Source organism: Ctenopharyngodon idella, chromosome 1 (assembly GCF_019924925.1).
Source record: "Ctenopharyngodon idella isolate HZGC_01 chromosome 1, HZGC01, whole genome shotgun sequence".
Lineage (NCBI taxonomy): Eukaryota > Metazoa > Chordata > Actinopteri > Cypriniformes > Xenocyprididae > Ctenopharyngodon > Ctenopharyngodon idella.
The window spans coordinates 40,815,695-40,828,901 of NC_067220.1; the positions used below are offsets into that span (position 1 = coordinate 40,815,695).

Here is a 13,207-nt window from a genome sequence, read left to right on the forward strand (position 1 = left end):
GCAAATCTATTGACAACCCAATAAATACTTTATTGTTAGGCACTTTATGTCAACTTTTCAAATATTTTCTTTATTTTTATTAAATATAAATGCCTTTCTGATCTGATTTGTAATGGGAAAAGGGAGAACTAAAAATAACTGAAAACATTTGATGGCTATATTACAGCCTAGGTACATTCAATTGGACATATGTTGGTATTTTAAGCATTAAATAAGATAAATTCCCTGTTTTGGGTTGACACATGACAACTTACCAGCATAAAAAGATATGTTCACGCACGTTTTCTTCGCTCCACTGCAGGTGAGAGCCCACCAACTTGTTTGAGTTTTTTTCTGAAATGTCCAAGCCGGTCACATGATTGGCTGTCAGCATTCTGATTGGACGATTTCAAAAAAATTGCCCACCACCGATCTAAAGTGTCCAGATAGAAATTTGTTGCTCATTCTCAATGGGAAAGTGCCTAAGCAACGTTGCTCAAAAAGTTGCCCCATGTATCATCACCTTAACAGCAACAGACATACACGTACAACCTGACAACTAGGGTGTTACCAGAGTAGTTCCTTTAATTAGTTCAGAATAAAATCAGCAAATATAATTTTTTATCAATGATGTAGTTAAGACCTTTATGCTACATTTGTATAGTCTAGAACATCTGTAATATATTAGATGATAGTTCATTTCTCATTTACAGTGCTTTGTTGTAACATTCTCTATATACCCTGATCAGCCACCTGCCTAAATATTGTGTAGGTCCTCCTCACGCGTTGAGGCATGGACTCTACAAGACCTCTGAAGGTGTCCTGTCACCAAAACATTAGTAGCAGATCTTTTAAGTCCTGCAAGTTGTGAGGATTTATTGGTCCAGCACATCCCATACTCAATCGGATTGAGATCTGGGGAATTTAAAGGCCAGGGCAACACCTTGCACTCTTCATCATGTTCCTCAAACCATTCCTGAACAATTTTTGCAGTGTGGCAGAGTGTACCCTTACAGAAAAAACACATGAATTTCACTTCTGTCATGACAGCTCTCGGAGTGTATGGCGTGGAAATGGATTATAACAATGTTGATATGTTTGGTCTTGGTGTCTGCTACACTGCTGCTGTTATTCCTGATGCTGTTGGTTATTGCTGCTGCTGAAGAGCAAGTACGAGACTTGCTGCTACCTATACATACACAACACGCTGCTGTGAGCAAGTATAAGACTTTCTGCTACTGTATAATATAGCATACATGAATTACCCGTAGCAGATCCATACAGGTGGAGCTGGGGAAGATGGAGGGTTTCTGAAAGCGAGCTGCAACTGCTACAGCAAATGCCGACCAAGTATTTGTAGGTTGAGCAGCGAGCTGATTGGCTACTGATACAGCAGGAAACAATCAGCTGTGCCCTATAGAGAATGTGATTGCAAGCAGAGTAATGAACCAATTAGCCTGTGCCATCTATGAAAGAACTTTGCATATGTGGAAAACATGGGAAATTCATGTGTTTTTTTCTGTAAGGGCATTATTTTTCTGAAAGAGGCCATTGCCATTAGGGAATGAATACCAGGTCCAAACAGAGCATCACACTGCCTCCACCTGCCTTCTTCCCACAGTGCATCCTGCTGCCATCTGTTCCCCAGGTTAACGGAGCAAACACACGCACCCAACCATCCAATCACATTAAATGTGACTCATTCACAACCTTCTTCCATTGCTCCACGGTCCAGTTCTGATGCTCGCATGCCCATTGTAGGCACTTTGGAGATGTACACAGGTCATCATGGGCACATCATGGGCATACGCAGCAAACTGTAATGTACTGTGTGTTCTGACACCTTTAATGGGCAGCATTAATTTTTTCAGCAGTTTGAGCTACAGTAGCTCTTCTGTGTGATTGGACCAGAAGGGCTAACCTTCACTCCCCATGTGGATAAAAGAGCCTTGGGTGCCCATGACCCTGATGCCGGTTCACCTGTTGTCCTTCCTTGCACCACTTTTGGTAGGTATCTTTTTGCTTGCCCATTTTCACCAAAAGTCAAGCAAACACTGACCTCAATAATGGTGACATCAAACGAAACTATTATTTTCAAAAACTCATCAACATCTAAACCTCTCTTAATTCTCAATAACAACTTTTGTAGATGTATGTCAGAAATAAAGTCAGTCTGGTTAGTAATAAATGAAGCTGGTAATGCTGTTTGTGGAGTTGTTTAATCAGATCTTCAGAGATTTAATGTATTTTATCTTCAGTTCATCTAAGACTATGGCTGAAGAAAGTTGTAAGTCGTACTTCATGTTGTTCCTCTGTCCTTCGGGGATTCTGCTCCTTATCACCTAATTATCTCATTAACTCCAACACTGATTCAGTGTTACATTTAACAGCATGTAGTGTGCACACTGAAGAGTGTGGACCTAAGAGATAGAGACAGAGATCTGGGATAACCCATGTGGGGCCTACCCGCCAGGGGGACCGTGACAGTTAAGGGGTTAAACAACCATGTAGGAAGACACATCATGACACATCATGGCATGACACATCACATCATTATTCCAGGATGTCCAAGTGTGAAAGAATGGTTGGGAGTCCAGACCTTAAATTCATTGAAAGTCTTTGGGATGTGCTGGAGGAGACTTTACAGAGCGTTCACCTCTTGCATTGTCAATACAAGATCTTGACCAAAAATTGATGCACCTCTTGATGGAAATAAATGTTGTGATGTTATTTCCATTAAGAGATGCATCAAAATTTGGTGTGTGTGTGTGTATATATATATATATATATAATGTAACTACTTTTGTTCTAACATGTTTATCACATTGATTTGGATAATCTTATATTGATATAAAATACAAAGAGAAAGAAAACTTATTCCACTCACTATATTACATCAAAGAAGTTGGGCTGACAAAAACAGACTTTGCCTTGCCACCTAAGCAGGGATGACAAATTTGATTGTCTTTAAAGAACACACCCACGACATTGTCAATCTGGTTCGGTTTGTTTTCAGGCTAATGAGCTTTTCATTCTCCTCATCTTTAAAAGACACCAGTACGCAAGACATTTCTGCAATAAGAGCATATAACAATTTTCAAAGATAAAGGTACAGTAAGTACTTATTGAAATTAAGTACCTACTCACTGAGTAGTAGGTTTCGGACGCAGCCAGTGCATTTAAAGTCACTTTCGAATTACGTCGGCCCTCATCGCACCACGGTGATGCAAACACACTTTTTTTTCCAGTTTTCTCAAGAAGAGAAAACAGTGCAAAAAATGGGTACATTGAAATTTGTCAATATACATTTAAAAAAAAAAAAAAGTCACTTTCAAAGAAACAGCCTAATTTCTCTACAGCTTATTTTTGTGATGTACGTTAAAAATGAAATGCATAAGTTGTATACATTATTTATTTTTGTAATCTAATTTATTTGCACATGAGCCAGAGTAATTTCTGTAAAATGTTTTATGTATGTTCACATGTGTAAATAAAAGTAAAGTGTTCTGTACATTGTTTATTTTTTTATGCAACTTATAATTTTTACATGAAACATTCTTCCATACAGTCATTTTTTCATCATGTAAATTAAATGTTTTTACATTAAAATACATTGTTCTATACATTACTTAAAGTACCTTTTACAACTATTTACAACATAACTTAAGTTTAACACCAGAAAAACAACATAACATTTTTAATTAACAGTATATAAAACAGAACAAAACATTTTTGTGTACACTTTCATTCAGCTGAGCAGGGAGACCCTGGTGAAGCTGCTGGACCTGGATGGGCTCCACATTAGAGACCCTGGTAAGGCCTCTCTGCTGGTGGGACATCACCTGGGATGGTTTCCAGAGTGTTTGAGTGCATATTTCCACTGTCCACTGTGTTGTCTACCAACAGGTTTGCAGGGCTGACTCAATCGACGGCTGCCATGTCACTGAGATATTTTCAGAAAGAAGGAAGAATAAAAGAAATTAACTCACATACTCAAATCAAACCATACAATATTTCAACATGCAAAACAGTTCTGTGGTCCATTCAAATTTTGTCTTGGGTAACTTAGCTTTGCAATTATCTTGCCTGTTACAAATAGTCATGCTCAGCAGGTATATTTTAGGATATGTCAGTGCAAGTTTCTTTTAGTTAAAACAACTCAAACATGCATTTTAGTCTGGGACTAAACATGTTTAGTGTTTCTATTATATACTGTTCATATTTTTTCACCAATATGTAATATCTAAATCAAACTGTAATATCCATGATGTCCAAAACGTCAGTTTTTCATAAATAGTTTTTTTCATAAAAAGTTAAATATTAAGTCCTGTGCTCTAAATTTAGACTTAAAGGTGCAATATGTAAAATTTTCTGTCCGCTAGAGGTCGCTAGAGGCCTATTCAAAACAAAGGCGTAGCTTGATGATGCCAAGTTTGAGGGCGGAATCTTAGGACATGTGGTCTTCAACTCACAAGCTGGTGGAAAATAATTGGGATAGGACTTGGGAAGAAATCATGTTCATGGATGTGATTATTAATGTTACTGTAGTATGAAGCAGAGCAGGACCGAGTGTTGTGGGAGCTGAACGAGGCCGCTGGAGCGATTGCACAACACATGCCGTGAGCAGTGGAACTTTTCTTATGTCACAGTCGCCGGCGCCGCTTCCGCTTTTCTGGTCATGAGTATGAGGTAACGCAGCTCTGTTTATCATATTAGATACATTTCAGTGTGTTGAAAATGATGTTATTATGTTACTCTGTGCGTTCGCTCGGTGGCTGCTGTGAGACACTTGTTACACACTGCAGTAAGATAGATCGATTTTAGAATATCATATTAAATGCTGGATGGCTTGTGTTGATAAATGGCATGGAATTAATTTTAAAACATATTGTATGATGGAGAAAATGCTGTATTACTGTTACTAAAAATAAAGCCGTATCTGATTATGCTATGTTAGCTACTTCACAACATAGTGTTTTTCTCTGAGGCATGGTAAAGCATGGTACTCACAAAAAATCAAGAAAATTAGATTTAAACAATAAGACTAAACGTGTTGAGCTATATAACAATAATTAGTTTTTCTGTCTATAAATACATCAAAACAGTTGTTCCCTTACCTATTAAAACATGTAAATATTAAAGCGTCTTTGGCGTTTCCATGGTTTCTACAAAATAAAACCGGAAACCGAGGGTAACGCGGGTATGACGCAATTGACAGGCGACTCCTCACACGTCCCAGAGCCTTGGTTAAAATTGCAATTTTCTCACGATTTACAAATAGTTGGAAACACTTGGGATATTGTAAGTACTCAAGTGAACAAAATATATAACACTGGCCTAGTGGTTTTTGGATATTTTACTGCAAAATTCTTACATATTGCACCTTTAAATACAGAGTAAATGTATAAATGTGAAAATATATTTTCACAGTTAACGTTACATTTAACATAAGAAATAAACAAGGTTAACTAGTAGTTGCTAACGATATATAACTGACATTACACAATTTAACCATACATATTTTACCTGTTTATATAGTCTGGTGTCCCGACGGCGCCGGCATTGAAGCATTGAAGCACAAAACCTAATAGAAAGTCATAAAACGTTTCTGCATCCCTTTCCCTTTTTAAAATGCACACACAAACATCCACTGTCAGCTGTCACACAGCTGCTAGGCCATGTAACGACACTCGGCTCATTGTTGCCAAGTCTGAAATTGAGCTACTTTTATACCGTTGCCGTGATTACATTACTTTTGGGATGGTTTTGTTGCACAGCCCTGGCAACCCTGCACCTCAGTTAGACCTTCCTCCACTTCAAAGGCCCCACCCCTTTCATGCACTTCGAATTGTGCAGCCCCTGAATTGGGACACAGCTAGAGGTGTAACGTCCAGGGGTCAGAAAGTAAAAGTCTTGCCATATGTTTATTCCACAGTGTGCACGAGCGCCAAGAGAACACTGTTTGCACCACTGATAACAGCTGTTTTCAAAAACAACACATCCCAGCGCCAGATCACCTATCATTTAAAACAAACAAATGATTTGCTAATCAACTAGAGGGGGATGTTTCAAAAAGTGGTGGGGACAATATCGACCCTGGCAAAAAGTGGTGGGGACATATTCCACCCATCCCACCCGCAAATTACGCCTGTGCTCCCATGCCAGCGACCCGGGTTCGAGTCCTGCTTGGAGTGGGTCTGACTGCACAGGTTTTAAAACATGGTGTGTATTGAAATCTTTCTGCGGTTATAAATATTTTGTAACAATAATAATCTTTCCAAAATAGAAACATTGTTACAAAATAGTAACAATATTCACTACTGTTCAAAAGTTTGGGGTCAGTCATTTTTTTCTTTCTTTTTTGAAAGCAAAATTAAATTTTTTTTACATTTTTTTTTTCCTGATAAGAAGCGATAGTAAAGGCTTATATTGTTAGAAAAGACTTTTCTGTTTTGTTTTTTTTAACCTTTTATTCATCAATGAATCCTGAAAAAAGTATCACAGGTTCCAAAAAATATTAAGCAGCACAACTGTTTCCAACACTGATAATAAATCAGTATATTAGAATGATTTCTGAAGGATCATGTGACACTGAAGACTAATGGCTTATTAAAATTCAGCTTTGCATCACAGAAATAAATAATATTTTAAAGTATATTAAAATAGAAAACCATTATTTTAAATTGTAATAATATTTCACAATATTAAAGTTTTTCTGTATTTTTGATTTATTAGAAAATCTAATTTTATTTATTTGTGAATTTAATTCATTTTTGTGAAATTCCTGACATATTTGTGGATCATAATCTATTTATCTGGAATATTGGAACGATTCTATCTCCATAGTTCAGGGAGGGCTGAAGCCTCACTTCTCCCGTCACTATGATATTATCATGTTATGTCTTCTGTTATAATCACAAATTGATTCATTTGCTGATTTCCTTTAATTTCTATGAAATACTATGTGATTTCTCTGGCTTGGTTTTGAAATAAAAATGACGTTGGGAACTCATACTTCTAACTTCTTTTTTTGTTTGTGTAAATGCATCTCTTTCAGTAATATCAGATGCTCTTGAAAATAGGTATGCCTATGAAGAATGAGAGGGGGACTGGGGCTGATTGACAGAATTTTCATTCTTTATTGAGTATTTCTGATTTATCAAAAAGTATGATTTTAGTGTTAAAAGGCAAGCAACAAACAGAAAATATTAAAATGAAAATTGTATACCTGTTACAGACAGAAGGGTCGGAGACAACAGGAATGCAAGTAGGTGGTAGTTTATTGACTGACAGCAGTAAATGACAGTGAAGCAGGTGAGTGAAAAGCAGATGCAGTCTTTGATAAGTGATAATAGGAATAATGATACTGTCCTTTGCTTTGCAGGGTTGTGGATCGTGGATAGTTGCTGGTTGAAGTGCTGGATGAATGAATCATGATGATAGGTAAACTCACACACAGACAAGAACAGGAGGATAAGGGAAACACGCTTGAGTTGAGACGGTAAGAATTGCAGGAGCTTTAGAGGTAAGCATTAGGAGTCCTTCGTGTAAACGAGAATGGACAACTGAGGGAGGTGAGTAGTGTGTTCATGTACTGCTGTGATGAAGTGTAAATGGCTTGCAGGTGCGGATGATAACAGAGTGGTGGAGTGAGTGCAGGTGAGGGCCAGGGAGGATTATGGGAGATGGAGTCCAAAACTGACGGGAACTGTAACAATACCAAACTAATTCCACTTTCAACTCACATTTGCCTGTTCTTCTGCTCATGCAAATATGTGGCATGGAGCAGCATCAGTTTCTGTTTGCAGATCTTTGCTCCACCCACAACAGCCATTATCAGAATATGAACACTCCCATCACTTCTGCAGCGCATAGGGTGGATTCATTTTATGTGTTCATGTAGCTGATTATTATTGCTTTACAGTTACAAAACAGGAGCGTCTATATAGCGTCTTTGACCTCACTCGAGACACTGAAGCTGCTACATGTAAGGAACTGCTGGATACAACAACCTTTTTCAAATGCAGAATTATCCTAGACACGGTGAGAGCATTAAATAGTCTCTGTTGAGAGACCTTATTTATTTATTTAAAAAACATCAATAATGAATTAGAATCAACTTAGCTCCAATAGCACAGCCGATCTGGACTTCTTTGTTTTTACTTAAAATTTTATTCAAACTCGCAGATTAACCGCTCATCTCACTCAACTCACAACAATATTCTTAGAGGTTCAGTCTTTCTGTTATTGTGTAGTGATCAGTGTCTGCAGATGTGTTTTGCTCATAGTCTAGGACCCAACAAACTTTATTCTGCTGATTTTGCATCATTGTTTTATTTAAATCAAGCTGTTCCACTCCACGATTTGACAGGATTTATGTGATACAGCACTCAGGTCAGGTAGACTTTGACCAGAATTGCACCTACTTCATTAGTGAAGAACATTAAAGAGTTAAAAAATTCCTCAGGAAAACTTTGAACGATTCTTATCATATTACATTACTATAGAAGTTTCCATTTCCAGCTCAGTCAGTGGAGAGTGAACCTTATCAGAGTCAAAGGTCACATCCATAAACTGTGGCTGTCTGTGCAAAATTCTACACTGTCCTGATTTGTGCATGATTGCTCATTTTGTGCTGTTTTCTTTGCTTTTAATAATTAAAATATAGTTTTCACGCTGTTTGTTTTGTTTGTTTTTAATTATGAAGCTGTGTATTGCAGCTTGTCTCCATTTGGACAAATGGCTTATTTGGATGCTAAATTATTGTAATCTATGAAAAGTATGTTTAAATATAATTATAAATATATGCTCATCATTCTATAAATGTAAGATATGATGTTGAGTTTTCCATGTTTATCACTTGATTCTTTTACTGATTTATTACAATTATGTAGATAAATATTTCAGCTCGAGGGAGCTGATCATTTAAAAAAAAAAAAACAGTGCTAAGGCTATGTTTAATAATATCATAAATATAAATCACATCTCATGTTGTTGATAAAAGTTATGAATAACATAATAAAATGAATAATAAAATGAATATATGATATCTGAATATGAGTAAGACATAGTTGAATCTAAAGTAGCTTTAATGTAAATCCCATCATGAACAGTCCCTAATGTGTTTCTGCATAAGTTTTGCTTTCCACCTGAAACACACGTACAACCTGTGGGACAACTAATGTTTGTTACTTGCTATAGAGTAGTTCCTGTCACTAGTTCAGTGACATCAGCAAATATGTCTTGTTGACATGTCATATAAGTGAGACAGTCAGTGCCAAAGATCTAAATAAGGTGTTTCACTACAAGGTAAGGTGTATCATTTTTTTAATATGTTCATATATACTTTACATACAGTACATATCTGTGTGTGTGCGCACGTGCACACTTTTTATTGATTTTGCATTTGCTTGATTTTGCTTATTGCTTATGCTTTTACAGATATGGTAGATCAGTGCACTACAGATTAATCCTTCATCTCACTGCAATAATTTTGGAGGATCAGTTTTTCTCAGTGTTTTGTAAGTAATCAGTATCTGTAAATGTGTTTTAGCCAGTTCCTCTTGGGGCTGCTGTTTGGTTTTGGTCAAAACAGACTTTGATGTGCTACTTTTGAAAGAAATTCTGCTAAATAGATTCAAATTTGTTAAATATATAGAGCTGAGAGTACTATACTCTTATTGGTAGCTGAAAACACCATCACCATTAGCCCAAATATTTAATAAATGAACATGTAAACAGCAGGAGATTTACAGAACTTTATGAAGAACAGGCGTTCCAGTTCTGCAGACTTAACTAATGATGAAATTAACTAATTTACATGAAATCCTGAATGATGATGAACTGATTTATGTTCCTTCTTGGTTTTACATTTTGCAGTATTTCCTGTAATTGTACATTTTATATTAAAAAACATCTTATAAGGTGAACGAGACACTGCATCTGACAAGAAACTAGGGGGAAAGCCTTACTGTGACCGGTGTCTGAAACAAATACAAACACAACAATCATATTTGCCGGCGACAGGCTGTGACTTAATCACTGGTGCGACCGTGAGTATAAAGGGGTGCCTGAGGATATGTCATCCACTTCTTCGTCTGAAGAAGACATAACAGGTAGCCCGAAGCATGGCAGTGAGATGCAGTGTCTTGTTCCCCTTCTCAGGGAACCATGGTTACATTTGTAACCCGAGACGCTCCCTTTCGAATGGGAACTCGCACTGCATCTGACAAGATGCTAGGGGGTACAAATACCCACTCCGCCATGCTAAGGGGAAGTGTGCCCTATCGGCAGTGCTAAGCACTGAATAAGCTGTACGTCCTGACTCATAAGTCAGGGTCAGAATCCCCTGAGGTCACACCAGCAGCTGCTTGTGACTTTTATTCTCTACAGCCATAGCCCAAACTACAAACCCTAGACAGGAAACTCCCGCAGGTAAAATGAGAAGAATGGCCCAGCTGTAGAGTTTAAGGCTTGGGATCATTTGTCCTACAAATAGATACCTTTAAGGGAATACAGCTGGGCTTACAATAACCCTACTGCAGTGGCATGCTCAGTCAACAACCTATTTGTTTCTTAGCTTCTGATGAGAGAGTGTTGCAACAGTAACAGGCATTACCAAACCGGAATCTAGAGATGGAAGTCCTGGACAGCAGAGACTCAGCAAACCGACCCTCTGAGTGGAGAAACCCTGCATGGCCCGAAGGGGACACCCAGGACCAAAAAAGGTTCTAGGGAAGTGGAATATTCTACATGATGACCCTCTAAAGCGAAGGGAATACCTACCAGCTTCCCCTGTGGGCATCTCAAGATGGCCTGATAGGGTCCTTCAATCTAAAATACACACACATGGATGGAGACCAGATGCCTACCATCAATAAGCCCCACAGTGAAATGCTCTAAAGCTCCTACCTCCTCAATCAAGAAGAGTAGCAGCCCGAAATAATGCTTGACCTAAGATAGCTTAATTACAGCAATAGGGGCTTTAAATGAGCCTCAAATGAGACCAAACAAACCGAACAAACCTCTTCCGGAAGCTCAAACGTGCTGCATAACCAATGAGGTTCATTCTCGTGTGTTACGCAGCATGTATGAGCTTCCGGAAGAAGTTTGTTCTTGTGCGTCATTCATGTTAGGTTGAGGAAGAATGAGGGCAGATGTTATAGCCCTCAAAGGGAAGGAGGAAAAGTTATTTAACCTCATCAAATCCAGAGCACTGAGAGCATCTTGATTGAATCACTTCCCTTAGATCGTGTTTCTTCTGCTCCTCAGAGGAGGAGGGGCGCGAGTGGCAACACTAGCCTTTTGGCCCAGTCTTTGGTCATGAGCCTAAGATTCCATTTACACTTGCCCACATAAATGTATGTGGGAAACGGTTATAAATCCGATTTTCAATTCCCGCGCTATATGCTGATTTAATGGAGTTCACATCACCGAAAGCAACAAATATGAGCTGCTTCTTATTGATCATCAGCTTATTTCAAAATCAAAGACCGCAATAGGAGAGAACGTGGCAATAGCACTGGTAAGATCATTTAGTCTCAGTACTTTTAATGAAGATGACTGTGTTTTGACATCTGCGACTTACTTTCAGTTTCATTTGCGGCAGTTTGTGGGTTGGCTTGCTGAAGAGATACTCAGCTGCTCATCTGCGGTGATGCAGTAGCGCTGTCATATCTGGCTATAACATGTTATTTAGCCTATAACACGCTCGCACAAATTTTAAATTTTAGCATTTTTGGGAGGAGTAAAATTTACATATGTGGTTTCAACAGCCAGATGCATTTAGACTTTATCAGTTTTGACTGGAATGTGTCCCAGACCACCTCCTGAAGTGGCTTGAGCAATTGGATTTACATCCATCTCGAATGAAAACGCATGAAGTGACCAGGTGTAAACAGGCCCTAAAACCTGCACTTGGGTACGGACCCAAGTCGGCGCGGTATGAACTTTTTTAAAGGCTGCAGTACATGCCTTCGCCTCCTTAAACTTAACGACCACCGCCTCAGCGGATGTGTCGAACAGTTCAGAAGGTGAAACCGGCACATTGAGGAGAAACCCTTCTCTTTCTCCTGAATGCTAGCAAGGTTCAGTTTCAGTTTAGTTTATTAAAGAAAGCATAGAAGAACAAAACAAGACATTACAATGTATTAAAAGCCAATGAAAAGAGATATGTTTTAAGACTAGATTTGAATGCAGATAAGGCAGAAGTAACCCTAATGTGGTTTGGTCCCACTTTGTTCCATAAAGTGGGACCAGCCACAGAAAAAGCTGTGTTGCCCCAGCATTTTAAGCAAGGTTCACCCACAGATGTCTCTCCGTGGCCACCATCGCCACCATCGACCTGCCAATCGCGACAACAGTCTGTTTAGAGGACCCGAGAACTAAATCTGTGGTGTGGCGCAGCTCAGCCACTGCATCAGAGGTAAGACCCTGACCCTGGTCCAGGTCCCTCAGCAGATCAGCTTGGTATGCTTGCAACACCAGCATGGTGTGCAAAGCAGCCTCAGCCTGACCCGCTGCCATGTATGCTTTGCCATTCAAATAAAATGTTGTTCTAAGGAGCAGTGACGAAGTTTCCCCTTTTTGAGAGATAGCTCGCTAGCTTTTCTTCAATAGGAGGCGTCAACATGTATATGCGCTCAAGCATCCCCTCGATATTCGCATAATCAGAATGCTGAAATCGACGTTTGCGGGCTGAATATGGCTTCTTCTAGGATTTTTTGATCTCCGTGTGGATTGGGAAGAAATGGATGGCTCACGAGAGTTGGGTGATTATGTCCAGACAGGAATTGCACGTCTACCAAGAGCGACTCTCACTTTTTCGTGCCTCCAAGGCAGATCTAATCTAGTCAAGGGACAAACAAGAGAGGAGATTCTTTAGAGGAAGTCGCTCACAATGTACGCAAACAGCCCCTTCGAGGACTGAGCGTGCGTGCTCTTCGCCCAAACACATAACACAAAGGTTGTGTATCATCATGTGTCAAATAATGAGGACATGGATCAACACACTTCCTAAATGCTTTAGCACCGCCAGACTCCATAGCAAAAGAATGAAAGTCGCTTACTGTACACGCTTCAAACAAATGGCTTCTGAAGACAAAGAAGAGGATGATGTATTCCTCAGGCATTCAGCTTGTTCAGTGCTTAGCACCGCCGATAGGGCGTGCTTCTCTTCAGCATGACGGAGTGGGTATCTTGTCAGACGCAGTGCAAGTTCCCATTCAAA

General features: G+C 39.0%; 1 long non-coding RNA gene across 2 annotated transcripts in view; it reads left to right on the plus strand.

The window, feature by feature from the left end:
- The window catches only part of LOC127516722 (uncharacterized), a 29,445-nt gene that overhangs the window by 14,614 nt on the left and 1,624 nt on the right, over positions 1-13,207 (plus strand). For both annotated transcript variants that reach the window (XR_007931064.1, XR_007931060.1), the window contains exon 2: positions 9,421-9,500. This is a non-coding gene — a long non-coding RNA (uncharacterized LOC127516722). The remainder of the gene's footprint in view (positions 1-9,420; positions 9,501-13,207) is intronic.